General features: G+C 38.3%; 1 pseudogene; it reads left to right on the forward strand.

Annotated features, from left to right (window-relative positions):
- The first annotated feature begins 673 nt into the window (after positions 1 to 673).
- On the forward strand, positions 674 to 3,388 carry LOC100614354 (group XIIA secretory phospholipase A2-like; annotated as a pseudogene).
- The last annotated feature ends 11,417 nt before the right edge of the window (positions 3,389 to 14,805 follow it).

A 14,805-nucleotide genomic window follows, 5' to 3' on the forward strand; every position in this document is an offset into this window, starting at 1 on the left:
TGCAACCTCTGCTCCCCAGGCTCAAGTGATCCTCCTACCTCAGACCCCTGAGTAGCTGAAATCATAGGTGTGCACAAACACACTCAATTAATTTTTAAAATTTTTTGTAGAGATGGGGCCTCCAAGGCTGGTGTCAAACTCCTGAGCTTAGGTGATCCACCCACCTTGGCCTCCCAAAGTGCTGGGATTACAGGCATGAGCCACTGCACTGGGCCTAGGCCCCTGGCTTTATCATGCCTACCCAGTTCTCTCTAAGTCCCCTGCATCTTTGTTGTGGGCCACTCATGGGGTTTTAGAGCACAAGCCTCAGGCAGGTGAGGGCAGCAGAGACTTAGAACATCCTCAGAGAGACATTATGCCTGGAAATAGATAATTTATTTTACATTCTCACAGCTTGAGGAAATTTGCTTCAGAATAAATCATGCCTTGAGTCTTACCCAGGTCTGATTTAGATGAGACTGTGCACTTTGGACTTTTGAGTTGATTGTGAAATTAGCTAAGACTTTTGGGGCTACTGAGATGGCATGATTTTGTATGTGATAAGGCCATGAATTTTGGGGGCCAGGAGCAGAATGTTATGGTTCAAATGAGTGCCCCAAAAGTTCATGTGTTGGAAACTTAGTTGGCATTGTCACAGCATTAAGAGGGAAAGCATTTAAGAGGTAATTAGGCCATGAGGGCACCACTCTCATCAATGGAATACTGCCATTATCATGGGAATGGGTTAGTTATCATCCGAGTGAGCTTCTCGTAAGTTTGCCCTCCCTCCTGTCTCTCTCTGCTTTATGTATGCACTTCCTTGCCATGTGATGCCTTCTGCCATGGAATGACCCTCGCCTGGTGCCATGTTCTTGGACTTTCCAGACACCAGAACGATGAGCCAAATAAACTTCTGTTCTTTATAAATTAATCGTTATGTTATTCTATTGTAGCATTAGAAAAAAGTCTAGAACAATGACCCAAAATTACATATCTATATCCATATAATGTTTTTCTCTTTGAGGAATAGAAAACTATATTATTTTAGTATATTTGTAAAAGACCCAAGTACAATTTCTATAAATAAAAAAAAAAAAAAACACCATTACTAAGGTGGCTGGCCCAGGAAATTGGACACTGTGTAAAGGCAATAAGGGCCCACCACCTGGACAGGACAGAGGCATGGGTGGAGACAGCAGTGGCTCCCAAGCCCCAGTTCTGTGCTGCTGTCTAGAGAGTGCTGGGGGCTCTGGGAAAACAAATCCAACCCAGGGCTCCAGGGAGCAGTGGGGCCCAGTAGAGCCCCATGATTCACAGATGGTCCTGCTTGTAGCCTGTACTTGCCATCCTGCTTCTCTTCCTGGCCTCTGCTTTCAGGTGCCAGAAGCAGGCCCAGACCACTGATTGCAGGGCCAGCCTGAAGACCACAGGAATGGTATTCACCAGATAGACACATACCCAAGTGCCACCTTGGACCTCTGGGAGGCAAGGATGGTTTCTGCCAGCATGAGTGCCTTTCCCACATTGCAATTATAAACCCTCCTGCCGAATGGATGGGGCTCTCCACTATCTGGAGTTCATCTTAACATTGGCATTGCTTCCCAGACTGAGTGCTGCAACTACTGTGACAGGTGCTATGAGACTGGGGGCAAAAGCAAGAACAAATGGGAAGAGAAGTTCCAGTATTATTGCCTCTTTAACATCTGCCAAAATGTGCAGAAGACACTGGGACTGGCTCAGCATGTTCAGGCTTGTGAAACAACAATGCAGCTCTTGTTTGACAGTGTTAGACATTTAGGCTGTAAACCACACCTGGACAGCCAATGGGTCCCATATAGGTGCTGCTGACAAAGAAATATTTGGTCTTTAAAGAAGTAGCTGACAGCTGGTGATAGCAGATTAAGACTGAAGGGCGTAACTTTTGACACAGAAATAATGCTTTTTCAGCATAATGCTGCCTTACTTTTGTGAAAGGATTATTTTAAGAACTTTTAACACTATAAATATGGGGGAAATCTTCACTTAGAAGTATATGTGTTTACCATGAAATTATAAATACACACTCATGCCTGGAAAGATCTGACTCTTTTTTTCTATTTTAATTACACATAATAGTGCTGTTTCTCTGTAACCCACTGAGCAGATAAATAAGTCATAGTTCTGTTAATGACAGGAACATTTCCTTGTCTGTTTCTTTTGTAAAACTGGAACCATCAACTGGTAATCTCTTAGGGATATTGACATATTATGCAATATGCCTAACAGGTGACATGAACAAAATTCAGAAGGACAGCCACTCTTATTTTATGAATGACTAACTTAAAAAATGTCAGTTGGATGCAGTGGCTCATACCTGTAATCCCCATACATTCCAATGGCGAGGCAGGAGAATCACTTTAGCCCAGGAGTGAGACCAGCCTGGGCAACACAGTGAGGTCCAGTCTCTACAAAAAATGTCTAAATTGGAGAAAAGATGGATTTAATGAAATAAAAAGTTTAACATAACACACACCAGAGCACTATTTGCTGTTATACTTTAGTGTTTATTTCCTAGCACTTGCTCTTACTTACAGATTTTGGGATTATTTTTAAAGACTGAAACCTTTTACTAATAGTGGTCTTAATAAAAATTGTTCTTGAAAAAAAAAATGCAACCTAAATTTAAAATTCTATGGACAGGTCAGCCAGCAGACTGGGCACAGTAGAAGAGAAAATTAATGAAATAAAAATAAAAGAAATAATTCAGAATACAAAAATAGGCTCCCCAAAATCATGGAAAACATGAGAGGTTAAGAAATGTGGAGGCTAGATCAACATAGTCTAGATATGTTTGGAGACACCAAACCATAGATTCAAGAAGCCAAATGGGCCAGGCGCGGTGGCTCACGCCTGTAATCCCAGCACTTTGGGAGGCCGAGGCGGGCAGATCACGAGGTCAAGAGATCGAGACTATCCTGGCTAACACGGTGAAACCCCGTCTCTACTAAAAATACAAAAAATTAGCCGGGTGTGGTGGCGGGTGCCTGTAGTCCCAGCTACTCGGGAGGCTGAGGCAGGAGAATGGTGTGAACCTGGGAGGCGGAGCTTGCAGTGAGCCGAGATTGCACCACTGCACTCCAGCCTGGGCGACAGAGCGAGACTCTGTCTCGAAAAAACAAAAAAAAGAAGCCAAATGAACCCTAACCAAGTTAAGATGGTGGATAACAGGGACGGAGCAGGAAATGTGTTACATTTACCAGAGAACAGTTATACAGAAAGCTGATTTCTCAATAGCAATTATTAATGTGGAAGCCAAAAATCAGTAGAATGGTATCTTTCATGTGATGAAAGACAATAGCTAGCAACCTAGAATCGTCTAATGAAAATATGTGTCAAGAATAAGGAGAAATAAAGAATTTTTAAATGGAGATTCATTACCAGGATTAAATATGTATAACACATTTTATATTATATATTACATATTATATTATATATAGTATAGTATATATCATATATTACATTGTAAATATGTATATATTACCAGTATTACATATATAGATAAATTTAGGGGAACATTGACAGTATTATATAAAAATTATAAAATGTCTAGTATTTTTATAAGTCATAAGACAGAATTACAACAGAAAGCAACAATATATATAATTTTGGAGGAATGTAAATGGAGCTGAAGTATTGAAAATTCTTTGTATAATTATATAAAAAGAGAGACTTTTTAAAAGTTCTAACTAGAATATTAACATACTAAAAGTAGCAGTATATAAAACCAAAATAATATCACGAATCCAGGTCAGTTTATCTGACAAATGCAAAGTTGGTTTAACATAAGCTAATAATGTAATGTAATTCAACACATTTGACAACTTGATTTCCCAACCTGGGCAACATGGCAAAACCCTGTCTCTACAAAAATACTAGCTGGGCATGGTGGCACACACCTATAATCCCAGTGATATAAGAGCCAAAAATAAATTATTTAGGAAGATAGTGAGGGTAAAGGAGTCCTCAGCAAGGCTTCCCTTTTAACAAAAAGCAGCCCCAAAGTAATTTCTTTTCTAACAAACAGCAGCCTGAAAAATCAAGCTGCAGACATAGATAAGCAAGCTGGAAGCTTACACAGGTGAATGCTGGCAGCTGTGCCAAAAGAAAAGGGCTACCTCAGGGCCAGGCATGTTCAACATGGAAGCTCCATCTTCCCTTTTCTTTGTCACCATGTGTACAGTAAAGAAGCAAGCAACATGGCACCAGCTAGGTAGAGAACACATCTGCATGATAAAATATTAGGGTGGGGCAGCCAGCTTTTTTGCATGCTATACAAATGACACACCTAGCCCTACCCATTTTTTCACACCTTACGCAAATAGCACACCTGGTCCGACCAATCATTTGTGCCCTATGTAAATCAGACACTGCCTCCTCAAGCTCATCTATATAACCCCTTGCATTTTGCCACAGACTGGAAGACCCACTCAGGACCCCTCTTTCCACAGGAGAGAGCTTTTCTGTTTCTTTCACCTATTAAGTGTCCACTCTTAACCTCACTCCTTGTGTGTCCACATCCTTGATTTCCTTGGTGTGAGGAAACAAACCTCGGGTATTACCCCAGACATCACTTCACCAGCTACTCAGGAGGCTAAGATGGGAGAACTTCTTGAGCCCGGGAGGTTGAGGCTGCAGTGTGCCATGATCCTGCCACTGCAATTGAGCCCGGGAGGTTGAGGCTGCAGTGCGCCATGATCCTGCCACTGCAATTGAGCCTGGGCGACAGAGTAAGACCTTGCATCAAAAAAAAAAAAAAAAAAAAAAAGTTAATTTTTAAATGATTATCTTCCTAGATGCAAAATAACTACCTGATAAAATACAACATTTATTCATAATAAGAACTTTAGAAAACTAGTACAAGAGGAGAACTTCATTAATACAATTGTAATAGTAACATCCATGAGTTTTGCCCCTCAGCATTCTCACCTTATAGAATCCTCCTCTCTTGATCGTGACTGCCTCTGGCTATTAGAATTTTGCCAATGTAATTAAGGTCCAAAATTAGTTAATCTATGAGTTAATCAAAAGGAAGATTATCCTGAGTGAACCTGATTAACCAGATTTAAGCCCTGAGGTGACAGGCTTTTCTTGCTGGCTTGATGAGGAATTGTTGAGGAATTCCACATGGCCAAGAACTGCAACCAGCTTCTAGGAACTTTAGGCAACCTCTAGGACTTTAGGATAGTCAGCCAAGGATTAGCAGATGGCTGAGGACCTCAGTCATTCCATCACAAGGAAATACATTTTGTCAACAAACTGAATAAACTTGGAAGCAGATTCTCCTGCAGTCAAGCCTCCAAATGAAAATGCAGCCCAGCTGACACCTTGGTTACAACGTTGTAAGATTCTGAGGAAAAGATCAAGTGAAAACCTGCCCGGACTCCTGACCTACCAAAGCTGTGAGATAATAAATGTTTGTAGTTTAAAGATGCTATGTTTGTGGCAATCTGTTATGCAACAAAAGAAAATGAACACAGTAATAAATGATATCTACCATGAAAACAAAAGGCCACCATCTCCATACTTACTGAAAAATATTAATTTCCCATTGCCATTTCAACAAGATATGAGTGCCTACCATCTCTATATTTATTTAACAGTATTCTTACAGTAGAAAAAAAGAAACAAAAGCTCTAGGAATTAGAAAGGATACAAGACTTACTATTTACAGATAATATGTCTGTGTATATAGAAAATCCAAAAGAATCTATAGCTAAAATATTCAAATAAGAAAAAATATGACTAAGTGTAGCAATATAGCTAAACTATTCAAGATCAATATACAAAATATCAATTTTATTTCTATAAGCAAGAAACAAACAGAAAATAAAGATAAAATTTGTAATAGGATCAAATGTATCAAATATTTAGGGATCTAAAATACATATGCAAGACCTCTATAAGAAATTTTTTAAACTTTGAGAGTTAATAAGATAGACTACTAAAATATTAATAGTTTGGGGAAACTCAGTATAGTCTTTTCTCTCTAAATTATGTATTCGATTCAATTCCAATCAAAATCCTTGCTTTGTAAAGCTTTACATTTTGATTATAAAAAGTATATGAAGTTTTTTCCTCCTTTCTCTTCCTGAACATTTCAGCTCACAAGTATGGGGACAAAACAGGGAGTTGTGTTGATCCAGAGTGAGGGATTGGGGCCTGAATGAAATGAGAAGGGCCCTAGTGGCGCAGTGTCACCCTGCACAGTGCTGGCGGTCAATTGAGAGCATTGTTGTAAGGTGGACAAAAGAAATGAGGTATGAAAGACTGAACAATATCAGGAGGCACCCACACATGGATGGAGCATGTGTCTTCAGCACCTAAGGGAGGTGAGGATAGGTCATCTGCATAAGAGGGCAGCCTGGCACAGGGTGTCTAAGGAAGGATCAGGTGAAGATGGCACCCACTTGGGAGGAAAAATGGCAGAGGCAACCAATGAAAGGTAAAAGAGTCCCAAGTGGGAGTGAAGAGTGCACCTGCATGGGGGCAGGGACACAAAAGATTGGTTACACACTCGGGGTTAAACAAATAACTAAATACAGCAAGTCCTGGAATAATGCCGTTTTGTTATAACATTGATGAGAAAAAGAAATCCTAGCCAAAGCCACTGTGTGTATGGAGTTTACATGGTTTCCCCAAGTCTGCGTGAGTTTTTCTCCAGGTTCTCTGGTTTCCTCCCACATCCCAAATCTGGGCACATTAGGTTAACCGACATGTCTAAATGGTCCCAGTCTGAGTGAGTCTGGGTGTGTGTGAGTGCGCCATGCAATAGCATGTCCAGAGCCGGTTCCCACTTGGGGCCCTGAGCAGCTGGATAGGTTCCAGTCATCTGCCACCCTGAACTGGATAAGCATGTTGGACAAGGAACAAATACATGAATGCAAATTACTGTAAAATAAAAATTTGTAAAGTTTATGACAATCATACAAATGCTGCAATACACAATGATGTCGTACAAAAGTGCTCCATGAGCCTGCCATATTTGTGATTGGTTTTAACCGTACGGAGGTAGGAGGTGATCCTTACAAATTGCACTTTGCCAGCATTCATTTCTTGATTTCACCCACCACCACTACAACTGCCATCATTCGCTGATTCACCAAACAATGGGTAAATAATATCTTATTACCCTTTCTTCCTTATATGTATGTGAAGCTAACATTTATTTTAATGTTCAATATTACAAGTGGTTTTGGTCTTTATTTACATTTGGTGATGTTTTTGTGGCCAGAAATATGTCATAGGCACAGATCTCTTGCTTATATCAATTAGCCTACGGTAAAATTGATTTTGTTTCACATCTTCACTTAAAGTCAGTCAGTTCCCAAGAAGACCTATTGATCATGTTAAGTGAGGACTTACTCTATACTAAGGATGAAGGGAGCCAAGTTGTGTCAGAAAAGGGAATTACAAATATAGTTGACCCTTGAACAACACGGTTTGAACTGTATGGGTCTACTTATAAGCAGCTTTTTATTTCAATAAATAGACAGAAATTTTTTTGGAGATTTGTGACCATTTGAAATAGCTTATAGATGAATCTGCATGGCCTAGAAATAAACAAATTAAGAAAAAGATATGTCATGAATGCATAAAAAATATAGGTGGATACTCATCTATTTTATCCTTACTACCATAAAATATATGCAATCTATTATAAAAAGTTAAAATTTATCAAAATTTACGCACATACAGCACATGGCACCATTCACAGCTGAGAGAAATGTAAACAAATATAAAGAGGCAGCATTAAATCATAACTGCATAAAATTAACTATAATACACACTGTACTACTGGAATGATTTCACAGCCACCTGTTGCTTCTGCAGTGAGCTGAAGTGTTGCAGGTATTCCCTTAAAATGCCTTGTGATGCTAATCATCTCTGCAGAAGCAGTTCATCTATCCAGGAAATTGTATTTCACAGTAAAAAGTGATGACTTACGGTTCTTGCATATTTTTCATTTTGTTTTGTTTTTGAGACAGAGTTTTGCTCTTGTTAACTAAGCTGGGGTGCAACGGCATGATCTCTGCTAACTGCAACCTCTACCTCCCAGGTTCAAGTGATTCTCCTGCTTCAGCCTCCCCAGCAGTGGGGATTACAGGCGCCCACCACCACACCTGGCTAATTTTTTGTATTTTCAGTAGAGACGGGGTTTCACCATGTTGGCAGGTGGGCCTCAAACTCCTGACCTCAAGTGATCTGCCCGCCTCAGCCTCCAGAAGTGCTGGGGTTACAGGCATGAGCCACCACGCCTGGCCTTTTTCATTGTTTTTAATGCAATACTGTGAAACTTAAATAACACCATGGAACCCATACAAAGTGCCACCATTGATGCTGGAAGTGCTCCCAAGAAGTGGAGAAGTCATGACACTGTATTAAAAAGTCTGACATTGTCAAAGTAGAACATTTCTGAAAAGAAAACTATGCTTTCTTAAAATTAACAAATTATAAACCATTGAAGAAAATAAAACATGGATCCATATTGATACAAGTAAATGAATAAATTGAAGGTTTTAGGAGGAAGAGAGATATTTACATAGTCTCAAATTACCTCCCCACAGGATACTAAGTAACAGGACAAATCAAAATTGTAGGTCACATGATAAGATGCAATGAGACAATTACAGGATCACTTCTGTACAGGATATACTTGACCAAAGATGTAAAATCTCTTTGTTCCCCATACCTCAGCCTGACACAATATACCCATGTAACAAAGCTACACATGTACTCCCTGGAACTAAAGCTGAATTTTTAAAAAAGTATGATGTAAATTTAATCACAATGAAACACCAGAAACACCCAATTGACGAACATTCTACATTACTGGACTTTACTCTTTGAAAGATTCAAGGTTATAAGGTCAAGGGAAAACAGGAGCTGCTCCAGACAGAGTCTAAGAGACACAAGAACTAAATGCAATCCATGGTGGGTCTGAATGGATTATATAATTTTTCTTAAAATCGGCACATATTCTCACGATGCTTTTCAAACTAGATCTTGATTTAGATGTAACTCATCGGTAGATTCTACATAGAAGACTCAGATTCAAATTCAGCAGCACCTGGAAAGAAAATGAAAGAATGATGCTCCTTACCTAAAATATTTCATAGTTAACTAAGTGTAAGTCAGTAAAAGAGAGTTGAGAACTTTATCTGTTTTAATAAGAAGGAAAAATATGTACGTATGACCATGATACAAAATTACTGTTTAATATTAAATATAATCTGCCCATAGTTGTGCATTGAACTGTCATTGTGGTTAAGTATCAGAGCTTTTGGTTTTTTCACTCTTCATTCCTGTATTCAGCAACCATGTGACAATAAGCAGTGGAGTTACAAGATGAAGATGAACAGTTCACTTCTCAAAAATCGTATGATACAACCTGAAAAAACAAACAGGCAATTTCTTTACAGAATCATAGATACCATGACAGGTATAAAACAGGACACTATTGGAACCCACAGAAGGGACACCTATCCCAGTTTTGTGTCAATATTGCAGGCTTTTTGGTGGAGGCAATATGTAGGTTGATATCTGAAGGACAAGGAAAAAATGTGGCACATAGAGGGAAGAAGCAAATGCAAAGAGATTAGAAAGAGCACTGTGGAATTCTATGTAGTCCAGTTTGGCTGAATGCTAGAGCAAAGGGGTAGAGTAGGGTATGTGGCAAGAGACAAGGCTGAATAACTTGACAAGAACCAAATTGATGTAGGTGTTTTTATTGCATTCCAAGCAACTTAGAGCATTTCCTGAGTGCAAAAGTAAACCAATCACAAAATAAATAATTGGAGATTTTAAACATCACCTGTCAAGTAACTGTTTTTGAACTCTAATTGTTTGGCTAACTATTACTAGATGACTCTGGTCTTTTGGACTTAAATTACTACCATGTCTTTGAGAAGCTGATGATGACTTTGTTTCTTGAGTGCAGTTTCAGTGTGCTAGCTGACAGTTCCCTAGGGATGGCAGAAATGAAGACGGTTTAGAGCCAGAACAAAAGAGATAGGTTCCTTGAGATTTTTTTAAAGCTATGGAACATGATGAATTAATGAAGCATAAGTATATTCTCCATTATGAGTATTTATGTGTTTCTGTCTTTTATGAAATGTATATAGGAAAAAAAACTTACTGTAATACAAACAATGGAAAGGAAAGCCACTTGCTATTTATAGTTTATTTCAGGAATCAATTAATTAATCTAAATTTAATTAATTAATTTTGGCAACATACGTTCTTCTACTTCTCTAGTTATATTTTCTATCAACTCTTGCTGCATCTGAAATAAGCCAAATATTCATAATGTTTAAGTTAAACAGAGAAATTATCATGAAAATGATAGATCACTTATAAAATATGATCTTTCATATTTTTAGAGACAAGACCTAACTTGAGGATTGCATAAATAGAAAATTAACTACATAAACAAAATAAAATTCCTACTTATTTTAAGTTTAGATAAAAGAGAATATATATGTGTAATGCTCTTGACATTAGTCTAATAAAAAGTGCAATTAATATTAGTCTATGGAATATACATCTTTCAGAAGGGCAACGTTTTCTTTTACTAGTTACAAAGGTTACACAATTCAAGTCATATTTTGCAACAAACGCATTATTTTCTAATTCTTAGCAAAACTCTGACCTTTATAAGAGTTCAATCAGTTTTTTCACTTTGGTAGAATTCTCCTTAAAATACACTTTCCATTTTCCTCTTTTGGAAAATTAAAATTTTAAATACATTCCATGTTATTAACTTTTCGGGACAGAATTTTAAATATGTACCTGAAGAAAGTGGTACTGTCACATAATATGTGAAAATTCTACTGGTAAAATATTAAGTAGAAATATTATTCTATCTGCATTACAACTAATTTTTTTACATATGAATAAAAAAATCTTCCTTTCCATATGGGAAACAAAGATTTTTAAAATTTACTTGAAAAAAGAATATAGATTAAAACCAGTTTACAAACTTGGTTTCTTTGTTTCATGACCTTCTAGAATTAGAAACAAAGAAAACAATATACAGCCTTTTAATTGTAACTTTTATGCTTTTCAAAAAGTAGTAGCATTTTTTGAAACATCTAATTAACTGTAGTTCTCTACTTAATTATGAAATTGTGTGGGGATACTTCAAACTATATTGCAAATGTTCCCATCTAGAATGTTTTTATTTAAATCTTTTGTGCAAAAGGTGTTCTCTCACTAAATGCCCAGAAAAGGTTCTAAAATTCTTTACTAAACATAATATTTTTGGTGACAATGACAATATGATATATAATGCCTTTACAAGTTTTTTGACCAATAGCTTTTGCAATATTTTAAGAGAGTTTTCCATAAGCTTTCTGTGATCATAACATTATAGACAGGCCTTATAAAACTAGTGACATGACAATAGAATTATGAGAAAAATTTTATAAAAGTAATAACTCAATATCAGATAAAGGGAGAAGGCTTTATTGAAAGAAATTTACTTTATCATTAATGAACACTATGTAAAATGTACATTTTTACGTGACTTGAATTAAAAAACTCTTAAAGTAACATTGTTATCTTTTCCCCAAAAGCTCTTCTTATACTTCCTATCTGTAATAGATTGTATTAATTTCTTTATACCCCATTCACAAATACATTCATAGTAAACAAATTTTACTAGATAAAAATGAAATACCTTTCTCATCAGCTTGCTTGTTTTTATGCTAAAGAAATAACTCTCTAGATAAAGAATATTTTTTGTATAACAAATTTAAGTAGAGGACTTTTTTTTCTCTTTTGGTAGAAGTAGTTGCCCAACCTTGGGATGGCCTCCTCCTACATACATTTTTTTTAGCCTTTCACTGACCCTTGAACACTTTACCAGTTGCTGAGGGCAACTGCCTTTGGGTAAGAAACACCAGATCAGATATAAAAGCTCAGAGGGTAAAGAAACAGACTCAGAACACGGGAGGTGCTCTGAGAGGGGCACCCGAAAACACTGGAAAATGGTCTTGAGTGTTAATGACTCCAGTGTTGTCCTGGCTGTTGGGAGGCTGCGGTGGTTTTACCCATATTCACAAGGGGGAAATGAAAACTATTAAATAACTTTTTTTTTTTTTCCCGAGACAGAGTTTTGTTCTTGTTGCCCAGGCTAGAGGGCAATGGCGCAGTCTCGGCTCACTGCAACCTCTGCCTCCTGGGTTCAAGCAATTCTCCTGCCTCAGCCTCCCGAGTAGCTAGGATTACAGGTGCTCGCCACTGCGAGACCGGCTAATTTTTGTATTTTTAGCAGGGACGGGGTTTGTCCACGTTGGCCAAGCTGGTCTCAAACTCCTGACCTCAGTTGATCCGTCCGCCTCGGCCTCCTAAAGTGCTGGGATTACAGGCGTGAGCCACCACACCCGGCCTAAATGACTTTTTAAAATTCCCTTTTATTTTATTCTTGCTTTCCCATTAAATCACACATTTTCCTCACATTTCTATGAATAGAAATTCAGAACTTTTATCCCCGGAATTTTTACTGAGTGACTTAATACAGTACCTGGCACAGATTATGGAAAGGAAAAGGAGAGAAAAATGTCTTGGTGACATTAATCATTGTCCTGTTTGGTTAGAAAAGGGTGCCATTAATGGCTTTTGAAGTGTGTAGAATAATAGCCTAGCAGAAAATAAATATTGCCAGAGGAAATAGAAAAGCTTAATAAACTGCTAATTTTTATGTTATGCATAATAGTAAATCAAAAGTTCCGTTAGTTCTGTATGGAGTGAAATACCTAAATATTTTTTAAAAAAACGCTCCTGCTTTCTCCATGGCCTGTTTATTTCCAGCTTGAGATTATGTTTCAGTTGGTGGAGGTAACTTGAAGTCCAACATTAATAAGGAAAGCACAACCACAACTTTGTTTATACTTTTTTATTTAAAAAAAAAGTAAATAGGCCAGGCGCAGTGGCTTATGCCTCTAATCCCAGCACACTGGGAGGCCAAGGCAGGTGGATCACCTGAGGTCAGGAGTTCGAGACCAGCTTGACCAACATGGAGAAACCCCACCTCTACTGAAAATACAAAATTAGCCAGGTGTGGTGGTGGCATATGCCTGTAATCCCAGCTATTCGGGAGGCTGAGGCAGGAGAATCCCTTGAACCCAGGAGGTGGAGGTTGCAGTGAGCCGAGATCGCACCATTGCACTCCAGCCTGGGCAACAAGAGTGAAACTCTATCTCAAAAAAAAAAATTAAATTAAACTAAATTAAATATAACAAAGCCAGGAAATCATGTTGCCAGAGGGCTCAGGAGGGTCTCCAGATACCTGTGAGACCCCAGCCCCACCTGGCGTCCAGATTCTTGACACCATCACTAGAAAGAATTCAGGGACAAAGGCTCAAGAAGCTTTTATTGCAAAGTGAAAGTACACACAGGAGAAGAAGACAGGTGTGTCCGTGACAATGAGTCATGCACAACAGAATTTGGGGTTTCTGATTTTACGGGTGTTCAATTGAAAAGTAGAATCATCATTAGATATTCTGAAAAAGGAGGGGATATCAGGGACCTCTGCTAACCACCCCCTTTCTCCCTTGTTTGGGTTTCCTCAGAAGAGTCATGGACATGCCACCTTGACAGGGATTTTGGCCATTTTCTCTCTCTTAGTTTTATTGCCCTAAATTCTAGCCATACCAATGGCTTTCGTGCTCCGAATGCATCCCTCCATGCCTGGGTACTTTAGCCATGCTTTCCCCAGTCAGTCATGGTGGGCTAGGCACCTTCCAAGGCAAATGCTCACATACTCTCAGGACTTACCTCTAACACTTTCAGGGCCATGACTCAGAGGTTTCTCCAGAAGCCATGTAGATTACTCCCCAATTCCCCTTACTCCATGCATCTCGTACATGTCTATTCAATGCCATACCATACTGAATTAGAATTGCCTGTTCTAAGAGTGTTTCACAGGCACTCTTGTAGATGCATTTCAAAACTCTGAAAAGTGACTGATATGGAGCTGGTCTTGACTCAATAAATCCCTCAATCTTTTCTCCCGGTCCCATCACCTTGCCTACGTTTTTCTCTTGCCTGAGTCTTAACAGGTAGCACTCACTGTCTTCTGGGATTGCTCTGCTTATAAGATTCTTGAGGATGCCATTCAGAAATACTTGTATTTAAAGAGTATGTGAGATGATGAATTTGCTTTACTGTAATAATCATTTCACTATGTATAAATATGTCAATATATCATGTTGTACTCCTTAAATATATACAATTAATAAACTAAAACTTTTTTTAAAAGCCAAAACTAATCGAGTTTAGGAAACCAATTTAGAGATTTTTAAAATTAGCCCTCAAAGGCATTTCCAAGCATGTTCTTTCACCACCCTTGTACAATTCGCTCATTACCTGGGAAAAATTAAGCATTTGGCACTGAGGAATAATTCAGAGCAACAATTCTAGGGAAAAACGAGAGAGCTGAGTTGGTGATCAAAAAGAACTCAAGCCAACTTTAAAGGCAATTAGCTCCTACCATTGCAACCACGGCATCAGAGGTGGGGCCTGCCCTCTGTCTTGCACTCATCCCCTTCAGGCTGAGCAAGGTGTTATTTTTAACTAGTTTGTGAATTATTATTCCCTTCACCCTTATGTTAATCATTACCTATTTCACAGGGATGCCCTTATGTAATGAAAAATCCATACAGGATAGCTTGTCTCATGGCGCCCTCTAGTGATAATACAAAGATCACAAAGAAAGAAAGTTAATTCACCCAGTGCCAGAATGTGCCAAGAGTAATAGTACTTTTCTTTTCTTTTTTTGTTTTTGTT

This window comes from Pan troglodytes, chromosome 14 (assembly GCF_028858775.2).
Source record: "Pan troglodytes isolate AG18354 chromosome 14, NHGRI_mPanTro3-v2.0_pri, whole genome shotgun sequence".
In the NCBI taxonomy this organism is placed as follows: domain Eukaryota; kingdom Metazoa; phylum Chordata; class Mammalia; order Primates; family Hominidae; genus Pan; species Pan troglodytes.